Here is a 20970-nt window from a genome sequence, read left to right as displayed (position 1 = left end):
TGTACACGGTAGCATTAAATACGAGATATGAAAGACAGAGACGTTTCTAACCAAAAAAGCTATTTTTTTTAGCATGACAGGCTTATGAACAAGGATTGACAAAATGATTATATTCCTTAACAAATCCTGTATATCAGCGTGAGGCAGACAAAAACACAAAGGTAAGTGCAGACCCAAGAGTGGTGGAACAACCTAACCCAAGACAAATAAACGTCTCAAGGTGTGAAGAGCATCTTCAGAGAAACATAAACCTCTGTAGGCCTTCCACTGCCAAGCACCAGCTCTTACTATTTGGGGGGGGGGGGGGGTGGTGGTAGCCGTGGCCTAAAGGTCTAAGAGATGGACCTAGGCCCCTAAGGTACAGCAACCGACAATAACCTCGGCTGAAGTGCGCTCGATCAATCACTCGACCGCCGCCCGGGTGCCGCAGCTGGCGTGTGCCCACTGCTCCGGGTACATATGAGTTGGCTCCGGGTGGGTTAAGGTGCAGAGAGTTGCTGAAATAACTTCAAGTTTTAGTGCAGCAGCTCCCTAGTGGACAATCCGTGACTTTACAAAACGCAGGCAACAGCACGCCCCCTAGAGCACACATGGGAAAGTGTTTATAAGAATCCCACAGCTGAAAAAGGCTGACTAAATGCGTTGATTTGACACGCGTGGAAGATTGCTTTATGACATCATAAAGCACACGCAAAACTAAAGTACCAGAAAAGAAAAAAAAACCAAACAAGTGAAGCTTCTCTTTAGACTGTAAATAAGAGCTAACCACTCTGAACATGCTTTCTCCCTCCTAACCTGCGTAAACGCAGGAGGAACGTTCATCAATGACAAGGAGCGTATGATTATAAATCATTACTCGTTGCCCGATTCGCGCTAAGGAGAAAACATCTCAGCTCATCATCGTGGTTAGGGAGACGTAACACTTTCGAATCACATTTCTCAGTTAGAAACTATAGAAATGATCCCTGAAAGTATAGTCTTAACTTCCAAGCCACACTGTCACAGTCCTTTAATCGTCTCACCACGTTTCACCATAGCGCTAAGACGCTCTTGTCAATCTGCAATCACGTAAAAATTTTACAGCTTGCTCAGTGCGCTCAATCGTTATGCTCACTGAAAGATATAATCCAAATTGTACATGTAACATGTCGACATTCACTATCAGTAGTGACATTTAAGAATGGTTGATTAAAGACTGAAACAAGTTGAATGTTTAAACTTCATTTTCATCTAATACTCCACCTGGAGTCTGTGAGGTGTACACGGTAGCATTAAATACGAGATATGAAAGACAGAGACGTTTCTAACCAAAAAAGCTATTTTTTTTAGCATGACAGGCTTATGAACAAGGATTGACAAAATTATTATATTCCTTAACAAATCCTGTATATCAGCGTGAGGCAGACAAAAACACAAAGGTAAGTGCAGACCCAAGAGTGGTGGAACAACCTAACCCAAGACAAATAAACGTCTCAAGGTGTGAAGAGCATCTTCAGAGAAACAGAAACCTCTGTAGGCCTTCCACTGCCAAGCACCTGCTCTCACTATTTGGGGGGGGGGGGGGGTTGGTAGCCGTGGCCTAAAGGTCTAAGAGATGGACCTAGGCCCCTAAGGTACAGCAACCGACAATAACCTCGGCTGAAGTGCGCTCGATCAATCACTCGACCGCCGCCCGGGTGCCGCAGCTGGCGTGTGCCCACTGCTCCGGGTACATATGAGTTGGCTCCGGGTGGGTTAAGGTGCAGAGAGTTGCTGAAATAACTTCAAGTTTTAGTGCAGCAGCTCCCTAGTGGACAATCCGTGACTTTACAAAACGCAGGCAACAGCACGCCCCCTAGAGCACACATGGGAAAGTGTTTATAAGAATCCCACAGCTGAAAAAGGCTGACTAAATGCGTTGATTTGACACGCGTGGAAGATTGCTTTATGACATCATAAAGCACACGCAAAACTAAAGTACCAGAAAAGAAAAAAAAACCAAACAAGTGAAGCTTCTCTTTAGACTGTAAATAAGAGCTAACCACTCTGAACATGCTTTCTCCCTCCTAACCTGCGTAAACGCAGGAGGAACGTTCATCAATGACAAGGAGCGTATGATTATAAATCATTACTCGTTGCCCGATTCGCGCTAAGGAGAAAACATCTCAGCTCATCATCGTGGTTAGGGAGACGTAACACTTTCGAATCACATTTCTCAGTTAGAAACTATAGAAATGATCCCTGAAAGTATAGTCTTAACTTCCAAGCCACACTGTCACAGTCCTTTAATCGTCTCACCACGTTTCACCATAGCGCTAAGACGCTCTTGTCAATCTGCAACCACGTGAAAATTTTACAGCTTGCTCAGTGCGCTCAATCGTTATGCTCACTGAAAGATATAATCCAAATTGTACATGTAACATGTCGACATTCACTATCAGTAGTGACATTTAAGAATGGTTGATTAAAGACTGAAACAAGTTGAATGTTTAAACTTCATTTTCATCTAATACTCCACCTGGAGTCTGTGAGGTGTACACGGTAGCATTAAATACGAGATATGAAAGACAGAGACGTTTCTAACCAAAAAAGCTATTTTTTTTAGCATGACAGGCTTATGAACAAGGATTGACAAAATGATTATATTCCTTAACAAATCCTGTATATCAGCGTGAGGCAGACAAAAACACAAAGGTAAGTGCAGACCCAAGAGTGGTGGAACAACCTAACCCAAGACAAATAAACGTCTCAAGGTGTGAAGAGCATCTTCAGAGAAACATAAACCTCTGTAGGCCTTCCACTGCCAAGCACCAGCTCTTACTATTTGGGGGGGGGGGGGGGGGTGGTGGTAGCCGTGGCCTAAAGGTCTAAGAGATGGACCTAGGCCCCTAAGGTACAGCAACCGACAATAACCTCGGCTGAAGTGCGCTCGATCAATCACTCGACCGCCGCCCGGGTGCCGCAGCTGGCGTGTGCCCACTGCTCCGGGTACATATGAGTTGGCTCCGGGTGGGTTAAGGTGCAGAGAGTTGCTGAAATAACTTCAAGTTTTAGTGCAGCAGCTCCCTAGTGGACAATCCGTGACTTTACAAAACGCAGGCAACAGCACGCCCCCTAGAGCACACATGGGAAAGTGTTTATAAGAATCCCACAGCTGAAAAAGGCTGACTAAATGCGTTGATTTGACACGCGTGGAAGATTGCTTTATGACATCATAAAGCACACGCAAAACTAAAGTACCAGAAAAGAAAAAAAAACCAAACAAGTGAAGCTTCTCTTTAGACTGTAAATAAGAGCTAACCACTCTGAACATGCTTTCTCCCTCCTAACCTGCGTAAACGCAGGAGGAACGTTCATCAATGACAAGGAGCGTATGATTATAAATCATTACTCGTTGCCCGATTCGCGCTAAGGAGAAAACATCTCAGCTCATCATCGTGGTTAGGGAGACGTAACACTTTCGAATCACATTTCTCAGTTAGAAACTATAGAAATGATCCCTGAAAGTATAGTCTTAACTTCCAAGCCACACTGTCACAGTCCTTTAATCGTCTCACCACGTTTCACCATAGCGCTAAGACGCTCTTGTCAATCTGCAATCACGTAAAAATTTTACAGCTTGCTCAGTGCGCTCAATCGTTATGCTCACTGAAAGATATAATCCAAATTGTACATGTAACATGTCGACATTCACTATCAGTAGTGACATTTAAGAATGGTTGATTAAAGACTGAAACAAGTTGAATGTTTAAACTTCATTTTCATCTAATACTCCACCTGGAGTCTGTGAGGTGTACACGGTAGCATTAAATACGAGATATGAAAGACAGAGACGTTTCTAACCAAAAAAGCTATTTTTTTTAGCATGACAGGCTTATGAACAAGGATTGACAAAATTATTATATTCCTTAACAAATCCTGTATATCAGCGTGAGGCAGACAAAAACACAAAGGTAAGTGCAGACCCAAGAGTGGTGGAACAACCTAACCCAAGACAAATAAACGTCTCAAGGTGTGAAGAGCATCTTCAGAGAAACAGAAACCTCTGTAGGCCTTCCACTGCCAAGCACCTGCTCTCACTATTTGGGGGGGGGGGGGGGTTGGTAGCCGTGGCCTAAAGGTCTAAGAGATGGACCTAGGCCCCTAAGGTACAGCAACCGACAATAACCTCGGCTGAAGTGCGCTCGATCAATCACTCGACCGCCGCCCGGGTGCCGCAGCTGGCGTGTGCCCACTGCTCCGGGTACATATGAGTTGGCTCCGGGTGGGTTAAGGTGCAGAGAGTTGCTGAAATAACTTCAAGTTTTAGTGCAGCAGCTCCCTAGTGGACAATCCGTGACTTTACAAAACGCAGGCAACAGCACGCCCCCTAGAGCACACATGGGAAAGTGTTTATAAGAATCCCACAGCTGAAAAAGGCTGACTAAATGCGTTGATTTGACACGCGTGGAAGATTGCTTTATGACATCATAAAGCACACGCAAAACTAAAGTACCAGAAAAGAAAAAAAAACCAAACAAGTGAAGCTTCTCTTTAGACTGTAAATAAGAGCTAACCACTCTGAACATGCTTTCTCCCTCCTAACCTGCGTAAACGCAGGAGGAACGTTCATCAATGACAAGGAGCGTATGATTATAAATCATTACTCGTTGCCCGATTCGCGCTAAGGAGAAAACATCTCAGCTCATCATCGTGGTTAGGGAGACGTAACACTTTCGAATCACATTTCTCAGTTAGAAACTATAGAAATGATCCCTGAAAGTATAGTCTTAACTTCCAAGCCACACTGTCACAGTCCTTTAATCGTCTCACCACGTTTCACCATAGCGCTAAGACGCTCTTGTCAATCTGCAACCACGTGAAAATTTTACAGCTTGCTCAGTGCGCTCAATCGTTATGCTCACTGAAAGATATAATCCAAATTGTACATGTAACATGTCGACATTCACTATCAGTAGTGACATTTAAGAATGGTTGATTAAAGACTGAAACAAGTTGAATGTTTAAACTTCATTTTCATCTAATACTCCACCTGGAGTCTGTGAGGTGTACACGGTAGCATTAAATACGAGATATGAAAGACAGAGACGTTTCTAACCAAAAAAGCTATTTTTTTTAGCATGACAGGCTTATGAACAAGGATTGACAAAATGATTATATTCCTTAACAAATCCTGTATATCAGCGTGAGGCAGACAAAAACACAAAGGTAAGTGCAGACCCAAGAGTGGTGGAACAACCTAACCCAAGACAAATAAACGTCTCAAGGTGTGAAGAGCATCTTCAGAGAAACATAAACCTCTGTAGGCCTTCCACTGCCAAGCACCAGCTCTTACTATTTGGGGGGGGGGGGGGGGGTGGTGGTAGCCGTGGCCTAAAGGTCTAAGAGATGGACCTAGGCCCCTAAGGTACAGCAACCGACAATAACCTCGGCTGAAGTGCGCTCGATCAATCACTCGACCGCCGCCCGGGTGCCGCAGCTGGCGTGTGCCCACTGCTCCGGGTACATATGAGTTGGCTCCGGGTGGGTTAAGGTGCAGAGAGTTGCTGAAATAACTTCAAGTTTTAGTGCAGCAGCTCCCTAGTGGACAATCCGTGACTTTACAAAACGCAGGCAACAGCACGCCCCCTAGAGCACACATGGGAAAGTGTTTATAAGAATCCCACAGCTGAAAAAGGCTGACTAAATGCGTTGATTTGACACGCGTGGAAGATTGCTTTATGACATCATAAAGCACACGCAAAACTAAAGTACCAGAAAAGAAAAAAAAACCAAACAAGTGAAGCTTCTCTTTAGACTGTAAATAAGAGCTAACCACTCTGAACATGCTTTCTCCCTCCTAACCTGCGTAAACGCAGGAGGAACGTTCATCAATGACAAGGAGCGTATGATTATAAATCATTACTCGTTGCCCGATTCGCGCTAAGGAGAAAACATCTCAGCTCATCATCGTGGTTAGGGAGACGTAACACTTTCGAATCACATTTCTCAGTTAGAAACTATAGAAATGATCCCTGAAAGTATAGTCTTAACTTCCAAGCCACACTGTCACAGTCCTTTAATCGTCTCACCACGTTTCACCATAGCGCTAAGACGCTCTTGTCAATCTGCAATCACGTAAAAATTTTACAGCTTGCTCAGTGCGCTCAATCGTTATGCTCACTGAAAGATATAATCCAAATTGTACATGTAACATGTCGACATTCACTATCAGTAGTGACATTTAAGAATGGTTGATTAAAGACTGAAACAAGTTGAATGTTTAAACTTCATTTTCATCTAATACTCCACCTGGAGTCTGTGAGGTGTACACGGTAGCATTAAATACGAGATATGAAAGACAGAGACGTTTCTAACCAAAAAAGCTATTTTTTTTAGCATGACAGGCTTATGAACAAGGATTGACAAAATTATTATATTCCTTAACAAATCCTGTATATCAGCGTGAGGCAGACAAAAACACAAAGGTAAGTGCAGACCCAAGAGTGGTGGAACAACCTAACCCAAGACAAATAAACGTCTCAAGGTGTGAAGAGCATCTTCAGAGAAACAGAAACCTCTGTAGGCCTTCCACTGCCAAGCACCTGCTCTCACTATTTGGGGGGGGGGGGGGTTGGTAGCCGTGGCCTAAAGGTCTAAGAGATGGACCTAGGCCCCTAAGGTACAGCAACCGACAATAACCTCGGCTGAAGTGCGCTCGATCAATCACTCGACCGCCGCCCGGGTGCCGCAGCTGGCGTGTGCCCACTGCTCCGGGTACATATGAGTTGGCTCCGGGTGGGTTAAGGTGCAGAGAGTTGCTGAAATAACTTCAAGTTTTAGTGCAGCAGCTCCCTAGTGGACAATCCGTGACTTTACAAAACGCAGGCAACAGCACGCCCCCTAGAGCACACATGGGAAAGTGTTTATAAGAATCCCACAGCTGAAAAAGGCTGACTAAATGCGTTGATTTGACACGCGTGGAAGATTGCTTTATGACATCATAAAGCACACGCAAAACTAAAGTACCAGAAAAGAAAAAAAAACCAAACAAGTGAAGCTTCTCTTTAGACTGTAAATAAGAGCTAACCACTCTGAACATGCTTTCTCCCTCCTAACCTGCGTAAACGCAGGAGGAACGTTCATCAATGACAAGGAGCGTATGATTATAAATCATTACTCGTTGCCCGATTCGCGCTAAGGAGAAAACATCTCAGCTCATCATCGTGGTTAGGGAGACGTAACACTTTCGAATCACATTTCTCAGTTAGAAACTATAGAAATGATCCCTGAAAGTATAGTCTTAACTTCCAAGCCACACTGTCACAGTCCTTTAATCGTCTCACCACGTTTCACCATAGCGCTAAGACGCTCTTGTCAATCTGCAACCACGTGAAAATTTTACAGCTTGCTCAGTGCGCTCAATCGTTATGCTCACTGAAAGATATAATCCAAATTGTACATGTAACATGTCGACATTCACTATCAGTAGTGACATTTAAGAATGGTTGATTAAAGACTGAAACAAGTTGAATGTTTAAACTTCATTTTCATCTAATACTCCACCTGGAGTCTGTGAGGTGTACACGGTAGCATTAAATACGAGATATGAAAGACAGAGACGTTTCTAACCAAAAAAGCTATTTTTTTTAGCATGACAGGCTTATGAACAAGGATTGACAAAATGATTATATTCCTTAACAAATCCTGTATATCAGCGTGAGGCAGACAAAAACACAAAGGTAAGTGCAGACCCAAGAGTGGTGGAACAACCTAACCCAAGACAAATAAACGTCTCAAGGTGTGAAGAGCATCTTCAGAGAAACATAAACCTCTGTAGGCCTTCCACTGCCAAGCACCAGCTCTTACTATTTGGGGGGGGGGGGGGGGTGGTGGTAGCCGTGGCCTAAAGGTCTAAGAGATGGACCTAGGCCCCTAAGGTACAGCAACCGACAATAACCTCGGCTGAAGTGCGCTCGATCAATCACTCGACCGCCGCCCGGGTGCCGCAGCTGGCGTGTGCCCACTGCTCCGGGTACATATGAGTTGGCTCCGGGTGGGTTAAGGTGCAGAGAGTTGCTGAAATAACTTCAAGTTTTAGTGCAGCAGCTCCCTAGTGGACAATCCGTGACTTTACAAAACGCAGGCAACAGCACGCCCCCTAGAGCACACATGGGAAAGTGTTTATAAGAATCCCACAGCTGAAAAAGGCTGACTAAATGCGTTGATTTGACACGCGTGGAAGATTGCTTTATGACATCATAAAGCACACGCAAAACTAAAGTACCAGAAAAGAAAAAAAAACCAAACAAGTGAAGCTTCTCTTTAGACTGTAAATAAGAGCTAACCACTCTGAACATGCTTTCTCCCTCCTAACCTGCGTAAACGCAGGAGGAACGTTCATCAATGACAAGGAGCGTATGATTATAAATCATTACTCGTTGCCCGATTCGCGCTAAGGAGAAAACATCTCAGCTCATCATCGTGGTTAGGGAGACGTAACACTTTCGAATCACATTTCTCAGTTAGAAACTATAGAAATGATCCCTGAAAGTATAGTCTTAACTTCCAAGCCACACTGTCACAGTCCTTTAATCGTCTCACCACGTTTCACCATAGCGCTAAGACGCTCTTGTCAATCTGCAATCACGTAAAAATTTTACAGCTTGCTCAGTGCGCTCAATCGTTATGCTCACTGAAAGATATAATCCAAATTGTACATGTAACATGTCGACATTCACTATCAGTAGTGACATTTAAGAATGGTTGATTAAAGACTGAAACAAGTTGAATGTTTAAACTTCATTTTCATCTAATACTCCACCTGGAGTCTGTGAGGTGTACACGGTAGCATTAAATACGAGATATGAAAGACAGAGACGTTTCTAACCAAAAAAGCTATTTTTTTTAGCATGACAGGCTTATGAACAAGGATTGACAAAATTATTATATTCCTTAACAAATCCTGTATATCAGCGTGAGGCAGACAAAAACACAAAGGTAAGTGCAGACCCAAGAGTGGTGGAACAACCTAACCCAAGACAAATAAACGTCTCAAGGTGTGAAGAGCATCTTCAGAGAAACAGAAACCTCTGTAGGCCTTCCACTGCCAAGCACCTGCTCTCACTATTTGGGGGGGGGGGGTTGGTAGCCGTGGCCTAAAGGTCTAAGAGATGGACCTAGGCCCCTAAGGTACAGCAACCGACAATAACCTCGGCTGAAGTGCGCTCGATCAATCACTCGACCGCCGCCCGGGTGCCGCAGCTGGCGTGTGCCCACTGCTCCGGGTACATATGAGTTGGCTCCGGGTGGGTTAAGGTGCAGAGAGTTGCTGAAATAACTTCAAGTTTTAGTGCAGCAGCTCCCTAGTGGACAATCCGTGACTTTACAAAACGCAGGCAACAGCACGCCCCCTAGAGCACACATGGGAAAGTGTTTATAAGAATCCCACAGCTGAAAAAGGCTGACTAAATGCGTTGATTTGACACGCGTGGAAGATTGCTTTATGACATCATAAAGCACACGCAAAACTAAAGTACAAGAAAAGAAAAAAAAAACCAAACAAGTGAAGCTTCTCTTTAGACTGTAAATAAGAGCTAACCACTCTGAACATGCTTTCTCCCTCCTAACCTGCGTAAACGGAGGAGGAACGTTCATCAATGACAAGGAGCGTATGATTATAAATCATTACTCGTTGCCCGATTCGCGCTAAGGAGAAAACATCTCAGCTCATCATCGTGGTTAGGGAGACGTAACACTTTCGAATCACATTTCTCAGTTAGAAACTATAGAAATGATCCCTGAAAGTATAGTCTTAACTTCCAAGCCATACTGTCACAGTCCTTTAATCGTCTCACCACGTTTCACCATAGCGCTAAGACGCTCTTGTCAATCTGCAATCACGTGAAAATTTTACAGCTTGCTCAGTGCGCTCAATCGTTATGCTCACTGAAAGATATAATCCAAATTGTACATGTAACATGTCGACATTCACTATCAGTAGTGACATTTAAGAATGGTTGATTAAAGACTGAAACAAGTTGAATGTTTAAACTTCATTTTCATCTAATACTCCACCTGGAGTCTGTGAGGTGTACACGGTAGCATTAAATACGAGATATGAAAGACAGAGACGTTTCTAACCAAAAAAGCTATTTTTTTAGCATGACAGGCTTATGAACAAGGATTGACAAAATGATTATATTCCTTAACAAATCCTGTATATCAGCGTGAGGCAGACAAAAACACAAAGGTAAGTGCAGACCCAAGAGTGGTGGAACAACCTAACCCAAGACAAATAAACGTCTCAAGGTGTGAAGAGCATCTTCAGAGAAACATAAACCTCTGTAGGCCTTCCACTGCCAAGCACCAGCTCTTACTATTTGGGGGGGGGGGGGGGGTGGGGGTTGGTAGCCGTGGCCTAAAGGTCTAAGAGATGGACCTAGGCCCCTAAGGTACAGCAACCGACAATAACCTCGGCTGAAGTGCGCTCGATCAATCACTCGACCGCCGCCCGGGTGCCGCAGCTGGCGTGTGCCCACTGCTCCGGGTACATATGAGTTGGCTCCGGGTGGGTTAAGGTGCAGAGAGTTGCTCATCATCGTGGTTAGGGAGACGTAACACTTTCGAATCACATTTCTCAGTTAGAAACTATAGAAATGATCCCTGAAAGTATAGTCTTAACTTCCAAGCCATACTGTCACAGTCCTTTAATCGTCTCACCACGTTTCACCATAGCGCTAAGACGCTCTTGTCAATCTGCAATCACGTGAAAATTTTACAGCTTGCTCAGTGCGCTCAATCGTTATGCTCACTGAAAGATATAATCCAAATTGTACATGTAACATGTCGACATTCACTATCAGTAGTGACATTTAAGAATGGTTGATTAAAGACTGAAACAAGTTGAATGTTTAAACTTCATTTTCATCTAATACTCCACCTGGAGTCTGTGAGGTGTACACGGTAGCATTAAATACGAGATATGAAAGACAGAGACGTTTCTAACCAAAAAAGCTATTTTTTTTAGCATGACAGGCTTATGAACAAGGATTGACAAAATGATTATATTCCTTAACAAATCCTGTATATCAGCGTGAGGCAGACAAAAACACAAAGGTAAGTGCAGACCCAAGAGTGGTGGAACAACCTAACCCAAGACAAATAAACGTCTCAAGGTGTGAAGAGCATCTTCAGAGAAACAGAAACCTCTGTAGGCCTTCCACTGCCAAGCACCTGCTCTCACTATTTGGGGGGGGGTTGGTAGCCGTGGCCTAAAGGTCTAAGAGATGGACCTAGGCCCCTAAGGTACAGCAACCGACAATAACCTCGGCTGAAGTGCGCTCGATCAATCACTCGACCGCCGCCCGGGTGCCGCAGCTGGCGTGTGCCCACTGCTCCGGGTACATATGAGTTGGCTCCGGGTGGGTTAAGGTGCAGAGAGTTGCTGAAATAACTTCAAGTTTTAGTGCAGCAGCTCCCTAGTGGACAATCCGTGACTTTACAAAACGCAGGCAACAGCACGCCCCCTAGAGCACACATGGGAAAGTGTTTATAAGAATCCCACAGCTGAAAAACGCTGACTAAATGCGTTGATTTGACACGCGTGGAGGATTGCTTTATGACATCATAAAGCACACGCAAAACTAAAGTACAAGAAAAGAAAAAAAAACCAAACAAGTGAAGCTTCTCTTTAGACTGTAAATAAGAGCTAACCACTCTGAACATGCTTTCTCCCTCCTAACCTGCGTAAACGCAGGAGGAACGTTCATCAATGACAAAGAGCGTATGATTACAAATCATTACTCGTTGCCCGATTCGCGCTAAGGAGAAAACATCTCAGCTCATCATCGTGGTTAGGGAGACGTAACACTTTCGAATCACATTTCTCAGTTAGAAACTATAGAAATGATCCCTGAAAGTATAGTCTTAACTTCCAAGCCATACTGTCACAGTCCTTTAATCGTCTCACCACGTTTCACCATAGCGCTAAGACGCTCTTGTCAATCTGCAATCACGTGAAAATTTTACAGCTTGCTCAGTGCGCTCAATCGTTATGCTCACTGAAAGATATAATCCAAATTGTACATGTAACATGTCGACATTCACTATCAGTAGTGACATTTAAGAATGGTTGATTAAAGACTGAAACAAGTTGAATGTTTAAACTTCATTTTCATCTAATACTCCACCTGGAGTCTGTGAGGTGTACACGGTAGCATTAAATACGAGATATGAAAGACAGAGACGTTTCTAACCAAAAAAGCTATTTTTTTTAGCATGACAGGCTTATGAACAAGGATTGACAAAATGATTATATTCCTTAACAAATCCTGTATATCAGCGTGAGGCAGACAAAAACACAAAGGTAAGTGCAGACCCAAGAGTGGTGGAACAACCTAACCCAAGACAAATAAACGTCTCAAGGTGTGAAGAGCATCTTCAGAGAAACAGAAACCTCTGTAGGCCTTCCACTGCCAAGCACCTGCTCTCACTATTTGGGGGGGGGTTGGTAGCCGTGGCCTAAAGGTCTAAGAGATGGACCTAGGCCCCTAAGGTACAGCAACCGACAATAACCTCGGCTGAAGTGCGCTCGATCAATCACTCGACCACCCCCCGGGTGCCGCAGCTGGCGTGTGCCCACTGCTCCGGGTACATATGAGTTGGCTCCGGGTGGGTTAAGGTGCAGAGAGTTGCTGAAATAACTTCAAGTTTTAGTGCAGCAGCTCCCTAGTGGACAATCCATGACTTTACAAAACGCAGGCAACAGCACGCCCCCTAGAGCACACATGGGAAAGTGTTTATAAGAATCCCACAGCTGAAAAAGGCTGACTAAATGCGTTGATTTGACACGCGTGGAAGATTGCTTTATGACATCATAAAGCACACGCAAAACTAAAGTACCAGAAAAGAAAAAAAAACCAAACAAGTGAAGCTTCTCTTTAGACTGTAAATAAGAGCTAACCACTCTGAACATGCTTTCTCCCTCCTAACCTGCGTAAACGCAGGAGGAACGTTCATCAATGACAAGGAGCGTATGATTATAAATCATTACTCGTTGCCCGATTCGCGCTAAGGAGAAAACATCTCAGCTCATCATCGTGGTTAGGGAGACGTAACACTTTCGAATCACATTTCTCAGTTAGAAACTATAGAAATGATCCCTGAAAGTATAGTCTTAACTTCCAAGCCATACTGTCACAGTCCTTTAATCGTCTCACCACGTTTCACCATAGCGCTAAGACGCTCTTGTCAATCTGCAATCACGTGAAAATTTTACAGCTTGCTCAGTGCGCTCAATCGTTATGCTCACTGAAAGATATAATCCAAATTGTACATGTAACATGTCGACATTCACTATCAGTAGTGACATTTAAGAATGGTTGATTAAAGACTGAAACAAGTTGAATGTTTAAACTTCATTTTCATCTAATACTCCACCTGGAGTCTGTGAGGTGTACACGGTAGCATTAAATACGAGATATGAAAGACAGAGACGTTTCTAACCAAAAAAGCTATTTTTTTTAGCATGACAGGCTTATGAACAAGGATTGACAAAATGATTATATTCCTTAACAAATCCTGTATATCAGCGTGAGGCAGACAAAAACACAAAGGTAAGTGCAGACCCAAGAGTGGTGGAACAACCTAACCCAAGACAAATAAACGTCTCAAGGTGTGAAGAGCATCTTCAGAGAAACATAAACCTCTGTAGGCCTTCCACTGCCAAGCACCAGCTCTTACTATTTGGGGGGGGGGGTGGTGGTAGCCGTGGCCTAAAGGTCTAAGAGATGGACCTAGGCCCCTAAGGTACAGCAACCGACAATAACCTCGGATGAAGTGCGCTCGATCAATCACTCGACCGCCGCCCGGGTGCCGCAGCTGGCGTGTGCCCACTGCTCCGGGTACATATGAGTTGGCTCCGGGTGGGTTAAGGTGCAGAGAGTTGCTGAAATAACTTCAAGTTTTAGTGCAGCAGCTCCCTAGTGGACAATCCGTGACTTTACAAAACGCAGGCAACAGCACGCCCCCTAGAGCACACATGGGAAAGTGTTTATAAGAATCCCACAGCTGAAAAAGGCTGACTAAATGCGTTGATTTGACACGCGTGGAAGATTGCTTTATGACATTATAAAGCACACGCAAAACTAAAGTACCAGAAAAGAAAATAAAAAACCAAACAAGTGAAGCTTCTCTTTAGACTGTAAATAAGAGCTAACCACTCTGAACATGCTTTCTCCCTCCTAACCTGCGTAAACGCAGGAGGAACGTTCATCAATGACAAGGAGCGTATGATTATAAATCATTACTCGTTGCCCGATTCGCGCTAAGGAGAAAACATCTCAGCTCATCATCGTGGTTAGGGAGACGTAACACTTTCGAATCACATTTCTCAGTTAGAAACTATAGAAATGATCCCTGAAAGTATAGTCTTAACTTCCAAGCCACACTGTCACAGTCCTTTAATCGTCTCACCACGTTTCACCATAGCGCTAAGACGCTCTTGTCAATCTGCAATCACGTGAAAATTTTACAGCTTGCTCAGTGCGCTCAATCGTTATGCTCACTGAAAGATATAATCCAAATTGTACATGTAACATGTCGACATTCACTATCAGTAGTGACATTTAAGAATGGTTGATTAAAGACTGAAACAAGTTGAATGTTTAAACTTCATTTTCATCTAATACTCCACCTGGAGTCTGTGAGGTGTACACGGTAGCATTAAATACGAGATATGAAAGACAGAGACGTTTCTAACCAAAAAAGCTATTTTTTTTAGCATGACAGGCTTATGAACAAGGATTGACAAAATGATTATATTCCTTAACAAATCCTGTATATCAGCGTGAGGCAGACAAAAACACAAAGGTAAGTGCAGACCCAAGAGTGGTGGAACAACCTAACCCAAGACAAATAAACGTCTCAAGGTGTGAAGAGCATCTTCAGAGAAACAGAAACCTCTGTAGGCCTTCCACTGCCAAGCACCTGCTCTCACTATTTGGGGGGGGGTTGGTAGCCGTGGCCTAAAGGTCTAAGAGATGGACCTAGGCCCCTAAGGTACAGCAACCGACAATAACCTCGGCTGAAGTGCGCTCGATCAATCACTCGACCACCGCCCGGGTGCCGCAGCTGGCGTGTGCCCACTGCTCCGGGTACATATGAGTTGGCTCCGGGTGGGTTAAGGTGCAGAGAGTTGCTGAAATAACTTCAAGTTTTAGTGCAGCAGCTCCCTAGTGGACAATCCATGACTTTACAAAACGCAGGCAACAGCACGCCCCCTAGAGCACACATGGGAAAGTGTTTATAAGAATCCCACAGCTGAAAAAGGCTGACTAAATGCGTTGATTTGACACGCGTGGAAGATTGCTTTATGACATCATAAAGCACACGCAAAACTAAAGTACCAGAAAAGAAAAAAAAACCAAACAAGTGAAGCTTCTCTTTAGACTGTAAATAAGAGCTAACCACTCTGAACATGCTTTCTCCCTCCTAACCTGCGTAAACGCAGGAGGAACGTTCATCAATGACAAGGAGTGTATGATTATAAATCATTACTCGTTGCCCGATTCGCGCTAAGGAGAAAACATCTCAGCTCATCATCGTGGTTAGGGAGACGTAACACTTTCGAATCACATTTCTCAGTTAGAAACTATAGAAATGATCCCTGAAAGTATAGTCTTAACTTCCAAGCCACACTGTCACAGTCCTTTAATCGTCTCACCACGTTTCACCATAGCGCTAAGACGCTCTTGTCAATCTGCAATCACGTGAAAATTTTACAGCTTGCTCAGTGCGCTCAATCGTTATGCTCACTGAAAGATATAATCCAAATTGTACATGTAACATGTCGACATTCACTATCAGTAGTGACATTTAAGAATGGTTGATTAAAGACTGAAACAAGTTGAATGTTTAAACTTCATTTTCATCTAATACTCCACCTGGAGTCTGTGAGGTGTACACGGTAGCATTAAATACGAGATATGAAAGACAGAGACGTTTCTAACCAAAAAAGCTATTTTTTTTTAGCATGACAGGCTTATGAACAAGGATTGACAAAATGATTATATTCCTTAACAAATCCTGTATATCAGCGTGAGGCAGACAAAAACACAAAGGTAAGTGCAGACCCAAGAGTGGTGGAACAACCTAACCCAAGACAAATAAACGTCTCAAGGTGTGAAGAGCATCTTCAGAGAAACAGAAACCTCTGTAGGCCTTCCACTGCCAAGCACCTGCTCTCACTATTTGGGGGGGGGTTGGTAGCCGTGGCCTAAAGGTCTAAGAGATGGACCTAGGCCCCTAAGGTACAGCAACCGACAATAACCTCGGCTGAAGTGCGCTCGATCAATCACTCGACCGCCGCCCGGGTGCCGCAGCTGGCGTGTGCCCACTGCTCCGGGTACATATGAGTTGGCTCCGGGTGGGTTAAGGTGCAGAGAGTTGCTGAAATAACTTCAAGTTTTAGTGCAGCAGCTCCCTAGTGGACAATCCGTGACTTTACAAAACGCAGGCAACAGCACGCCCCCTAGAGCACACATGGGAAAGTGTTTATAAGAATCCCACAGCTGAAAAAGGCTGACTAAATGCGTTGATTTGACACGCGTGGAAGATTGCTTTATGACATCATAAAGCACACGCAAAACTAAAGTACCAGAAAAGAAAAAAAAACCAAACAAGTGAAGCTTCTCTTTAGACTGTAAATAAGAGCTAACCACTCTGAACATGCTTTCTCCCTCCTAACCTGCGTAAACGCAGGAGGAACGTTCATCAATGACAAGGAGCGTATGATTATAAATCATTACTCGTTGCCCGATTCGCGCTAAGGAGAAAACATCTCAGCTCATCATCGTGGTTAGGGAGACGTAACACTTTCGAATCACATTTCTCAGTTAGAAACTATAGAAATGATCCCTGAAAGTATAGTCTTAACTTCCAAGCCATACTGTCACAGTCCTTTAATCGTCTCACCACGTTTCACCATAGCGCTAAGACGCTCTTGTCAATCTGCAATCACGTGAAAATTTTACAGCTTGCTCAGTGCGCTCAATCGTTATGCTCACTGAAAGATATAATCCAAATTGTACATGTAACATGTCGACATTCACTATCAGTAGTGACATTTAAGAATGGTTGATTAAAGACTGAAACAAGTTGAATGTTTAAACTTCATTTTCATCTAATACTCCACCTGGAGTCTGTGAGGTGTACACGGTAGCATTAAATACGAGATATGAAAGACAGAGACGTTTCTAACCAAAAAAGCTATTTTTTTTAGCATGACAGGCTTATGAACAAGGATTGACAAAATGATTATGTAACTGACCAGGATCATTGGTTTAAATTCACTGAATTTATTGATTTGATTTTGTGTGTTGATGTATTTTGTTCTGTGCATGTTTGTGTGCGTTTTGTATTTATGTGGTTGGATTTGTCCTGCTGGGGATGCCGTGGATTGCACGGGGTGGAATGCCTATAAAGGTAAAGGTGTCACAGGTGGGCGTAATGAGACGTCGCTGTTTGCAAAGGCAGCCTAGTTGTGGTGTATTGCGAGTTTGCATTGTTAAAGGAAATATTGACGCCTGTGTCTAACAACAGAGTAAGACAATCCATGTTTTGCAGTCCTTGGTCAGCGCAGCGAGGTATGTTTGTTTGTATGGTTTATATATGGTTGGTGTGATTTGTATGGAGTGACTGATATCTTGTTGTATTTTATTCAGTTTTCACGGCGCTATGAGGTGAAATAAATGAACGACGTTTATGCTGTGATTCAAGCAAAATAAAGAAAACTTAAGCGCCTGTCGAGACTCTCTTCTTGAAATCCAAGGGTTGCTACAGTGAAAACTCGACGCTACATCTGAGTCGTCTGTCCAGCCGGTCTGCGTCGGAGGGCGGAGGCTGCTGTAGTTCGTTCCACGAGAAGTGGGTATGGTCATACAGAGACTGCAGATGCGGTGAGAGAACTTAACTGGACAATCTAATTGAGCTGAACTGTCGTCGTGCGTCCATGGTTGATTCAAGCAGAAGTAACGTTTCATTTGTTTGCGAACGAACTTCCCGAGAAAATGTTTGAAATTGGATTGTTACTTAATATGCTTGAAATGTTTAACGTATGGATGTTTAGTGGTCTTATTTCAAATGTAACTTGTTCATGTTTGAAATGTATATGGTCCAGATAAGCCTTTAACATTTTTTAGTTAAATTAAGCAAACCCGCATAGGCCAAACGTGTTTCAATTGAGTGCAGTTTATTCGCACAAGCTCATTTAAATTTTACTCTGGATACTTTAATGTTTTAACGATCGAAGTAATGCCGCACCTTTACACACTTAATATATGATTTGTTGATTGCTTAGAGGTAATTACAAACTATATAATAATTAGAAGTTTAAGATGTCCGTGTTGGAAGGAAAAGGTAAACCCATTGATGAGGGAGCGTTTGTTGAAGAGCCTGTAACAGAAGAAAAATCATTTGAGACACAAGAAATGGCCTCTGGTTCTCGTGAAAGGCGACCTACTGAACGAGGTAGGCAGATGCGCGAAGAATCAGCTAAGAAACACGTAAAGGCATTTTTTAAAGCATACGAAAACTGGAAACTCAGAGCTAGAGAATGTAGACAAGGTCTTAAGAAATTTTGTTCAAAGGAAGATCTGGATAAAATAAATCAGTACATTCAAAGTGGATATGACCGCGTCAATCAAAGTTATGAACCACTCCAACGCAATTCCATTAATACTCCAGATATTGTTTCGAAGTTAGATGCTTGTAATACACTAACTACAGAAATATGTGATTTAGTGAGTAAACGAATAGAAGCGAGCCTTGTTCATGAACCCTTTAAAGCTGAACTGGAAAAGGAAAGAGTACGGATGATATTAAATAGAGAAGAATATAAATCTGTTTTCGGCGGAACAAACACTGAAAGTGTCTTCTCAGAAGTACCGGAAGCGTTAGAAGATGTGTCCGTGGCCAATTCAGCTTCTAGTAAGAGAGCAGATGCAGAGGCAGATCTTGCAGCAAAGTTAGAACATGCAAAATCTATGCAGGAGATACAAGCTCAACAGACTAAACTCAGTAAACTGGAAAGTGACTGGAAATTCCATGAGACACAGATGATGGTCGAAATCAAGCAGAAACAAGCGGAAGTGGAGCAAAAGCTTGAGGAGGAGAAATCAAGACTGGAAATGATGCAAGCAGACATGGCTGTTAAGGTGGCTGCAGCTCGAGTTCGAACATATAATAAATTTGAAGGAGATGTGGAGAGTGCAGGTGGAGAGCTCTGTGATACTGTTCCTGTTATCAGAACCCCGTCTGTTATGAATACAAGCAGACCCGTAAGCAAAGGAGTCATACAATCACAACCACAAGTATCTTCTCAGAGTTCGACAGTCGGCTTGGCTGAAGCAATTGTTAGTTCTCTAAGCTTAAATCGTCTCCCTGTTCCCGAACCAATTGTGTTCACTGGAGATCCTTTGAAGTTTGTTGATTTTAAGATGTCATTTCTGACTTTAATTGGCAGGAAACCTATTCCTGCTGGTGAGAAGATGCTCTTTCTGAAAGGTTACCTTGCAGGAGAGGCACGTAAAGCTGTAGAAGGGTTCTTTTATCGCAGCTCTCAAGATGCATACGAGGGTGCCTGGGCCGTTTTAGAAGATAGATATGGAAACCCATTTGTTATGCAAAGGGCCTTTCGAGACAAACTTATGAAATGGCCTAAGATAAGCTCAAATGATTCGTCTGCATTAAGAGATTTTGCAGATTTCTTAAAGGGCTGTGTGGAAGCCATGCCTCATGTTAAAGGACTCGCTATTTTAAATGACTGCGAGGAGAATCATAAGCTTTTGAAAAAACTGCCAGATTGGATGATACGAAAATGGAGTAGGATCGTTGTAGAAGAACTTGATGCATTGGGAGTATATCCAACCTTTAACCGCTTCACAGAGTTTGTGTTGAAGGAAGCACGCATAGCCTGCAACCCTATTGCCTCTCCTTTCTTGCAGAGTTTTAGACCATCAGATGAGAGGCCACATAAAAAGGCAAAGGCTCTTAACACAAGTGCCCAAACAAAGGATCATAAGTTAAAGATCTCAGACAGTGGATCTGCATTTAGGCCAAGGCAACCGTGTACCATCTGCAAGGATCAGTTTCATAGTATTGCTAAGTGCCCAGTCTTTGGAGCAAAATCTATGGGAGAAAAAAGGTCAGTTATATATCAAAATCATCTTTGTTTTGGATGTTTACGTAAGGGCCATATCACTAAAGACTGTAGGACAAGACATGTATGTGGGGTGTGTGGCCGTCGCCATCCGACTTGTTTGCATGAAGAGAGAGAGAGAAACTCTGGAGAGGTTACAACGACTGATTCTGCGATCACAGAAGGGCAAATGTTCCAGGACATTCATAAGGTCAATTCTCATGCATTGATTCGAGAGGCATCTGCAACTTCAAGCATTGTTCCTGTTTTCTTGTCATCTGTAAATGAACCTGAAAAGGAAATTCTTACATATGCTCTTCTTGACACACAGAGCGATTCAACCTTTGTCTTGGAAGACCTTGTTAGAGAGCTAAATGTAGTTACTCAACCTCTGCAGTTGAAGTTAAGTACAATGACTGCTGTAGATACAGTCATAGCTAGTCAAAGTGTACGTGGCTTGCAAGTTAGAAGTTTTTACAATAAAGGGTGTGTTTTGTTACGTCAAGCATATACACGTGACTTTATCCCTGTTGACAAGTCTTGTATACCAACTAGAGCTACAGCTTTGCAGTGGTCTCATCTTAAACATCTTTCAGATAAGTTGCCACCACTTCAAGATTGTGATGTGGGATTGCTTATTGGATACGATTATCCTTCAGCTTTGGCACCCCTTGAGGTCATTATTGGTCATGAGAATGAGCCATTTGCACAAAAGACTGAATTGGGATGGAGTATAATAGGAGCAGCGAATCCCCATCTGGAGAGACAAGGAAGCCAAAGGTTTGTGCACAGAGTTGGAGTGAAGGAAATTGCTG

The 20970-nt window shown here is 43.2% G+C and overlaps 13 non-coding genes and 1 pseudogene across 13 annotated transcripts; all 14 read right to left on the bottom strand.

Moving 5' to 3' along the window:
- Nucleotides 1–764: 764 nt before the first annotated feature.
- LOC143528198 (small nucleolar RNA U3) lies at nt 765–981 on the bottom strand. Its single transcript, XR_013134394.1, has one exon. It is a non-coding gene; the product is annotated as a small nucleolar RNA U3 (small nucleolar RNA).
- Nucleotides 982–2019: 1038 nt separating this feature from the next.
- On the bottom strand, nt 2020–2236 carry LOC143528196 (small nucleolar RNA U3). Its single transcript, XR_013134393.1, has one exon. It is a non-coding gene; the product is annotated as a small nucleolar RNA U3 (small nucleolar RNA).
- Nucleotides 2237–3278: 1042 nt separating this feature from the next.
- Nucleotides 3279–3495, bottom strand: LOC143528187 (small nucleolar RNA U3). Its single transcript, XR_013134392.1, has one exon. It is a non-coding gene; the product is annotated as a small nucleolar RNA U3 (small nucleolar RNA).
- Nucleotides 3496–4533: 1038 nt separating this feature from the next.
- On the bottom strand, nt 4534–4750 carry LOC143528181 (small nucleolar RNA U3). The gene has a single exon (XR_013134388.1). It is a non-coding gene; the product is annotated as a small nucleolar RNA U3 (small nucleolar RNA).
- A 1042-nt stretch (nt 4751–5792) lies between these two features.
- Nucleotides 5793–6009, bottom strand: LOC143528177 (small nucleolar RNA U3). Its single transcript, XR_013134387.1, has one exon. It is a non-coding gene; the product is annotated as a small nucleolar RNA U3 (small nucleolar RNA).
- Nucleotides 6010–7046: 1037 nt separating this feature from the next.
- On the bottom strand, nt 7047–7263 carry LOC143528172 (small nucleolar RNA U3). Its single transcript, XR_013134384.1, has one exon. It is a non-coding gene; the product is annotated as a small nucleolar RNA U3 (small nucleolar RNA).
- Nucleotides 7264–8304: 1041 nt separating this feature from the next.
- On the bottom strand, nt 8305–8521 carry LOC143528169 (small nucleolar RNA U3). The gene has a single exon (XR_013134382.1). It is a non-coding gene; the product is annotated as a small nucleolar RNA U3 (small nucleolar RNA).
- A 1036-nt stretch (nt 8522–9557) lies between these two features.
- On the bottom strand, nt 9558–9774 carry LOC143528013 (small nucleolar RNA U3). Its single transcript, XR_013134336.1, has one exon. It is a non-coding gene; the product is annotated as a small nucleolar RNA U3 (small nucleolar RNA).
- A 720-nt stretch (nt 9775–10494) lies between these two features.
- Nucleotides 10495–10639, bottom strand: LOC143528042 (small nucleolar RNA U3; annotated as a pseudogene).
- Nucleotides 10640–11671: 1032 nt separating this feature from the next.
- On the bottom strand, nt 11672–11888 carry LOC143528090 (small nucleolar RNA U3). The gene has a single exon (XR_013134357.1). It is a non-coding gene; the product is annotated as a small nucleolar RNA U3 (small nucleolar RNA).
- Nucleotides 11889–12920: 1032 nt separating this feature from the next.
- LOC143528166 (small nucleolar RNA U3) lies at nt 12921–13137 on the bottom strand. Its single transcript, XR_013134381.1, has one exon. It is a non-coding gene; the product is annotated as a small nucleolar RNA U3 (small nucleolar RNA).
- Nucleotides 13138–14175: 1038 nt separating this feature from the next.
- Nucleotides 14176–14392, bottom strand: LOC143528163 (small nucleolar RNA U3). The gene has a single exon (XR_013134380.1). It is a non-coding gene; the product is annotated as a small nucleolar RNA U3 (small nucleolar RNA).
- Nucleotides 14393–15424: 1032 nt separating this feature from the next.
- LOC143528150 (small nucleolar RNA U3) lies at nt 15425–15641 on the bottom strand. The gene has a single exon (XR_013134375.1). It is a non-coding gene; the product is annotated as a small nucleolar RNA U3 (small nucleolar RNA).
- Nucleotides 15642–16674: 1033 nt separating this feature from the next.
- Nucleotides 16675–16891, bottom strand: LOC143528160 (small nucleolar RNA U3). The gene has a single exon (XR_013134378.1). It is a non-coding gene; the product is annotated as a small nucleolar RNA U3 (small nucleolar RNA).
- Between the last annotated feature and the right edge of the window lie 4079 nt (nt 16892–20970).

Source organism: Brachyhypopomus gauderio, chromosome 1 (assembly GCF_052324685.1).
Source record: "Brachyhypopomus gauderio isolate BG-103 chromosome 1, BGAUD_0.2, whole genome shotgun sequence".
NCBI lineage: Eukaryota > Metazoa > Chordata > Actinopteri > Gymnotiformes > Hypopomidae > Brachyhypopomus > Brachyhypopomus gauderio.
The sequence above is the reverse complement of the archived record's forward strand: the minus strand, read 5'-3'. Positions and strand labels throughout refer to the sequence as shown.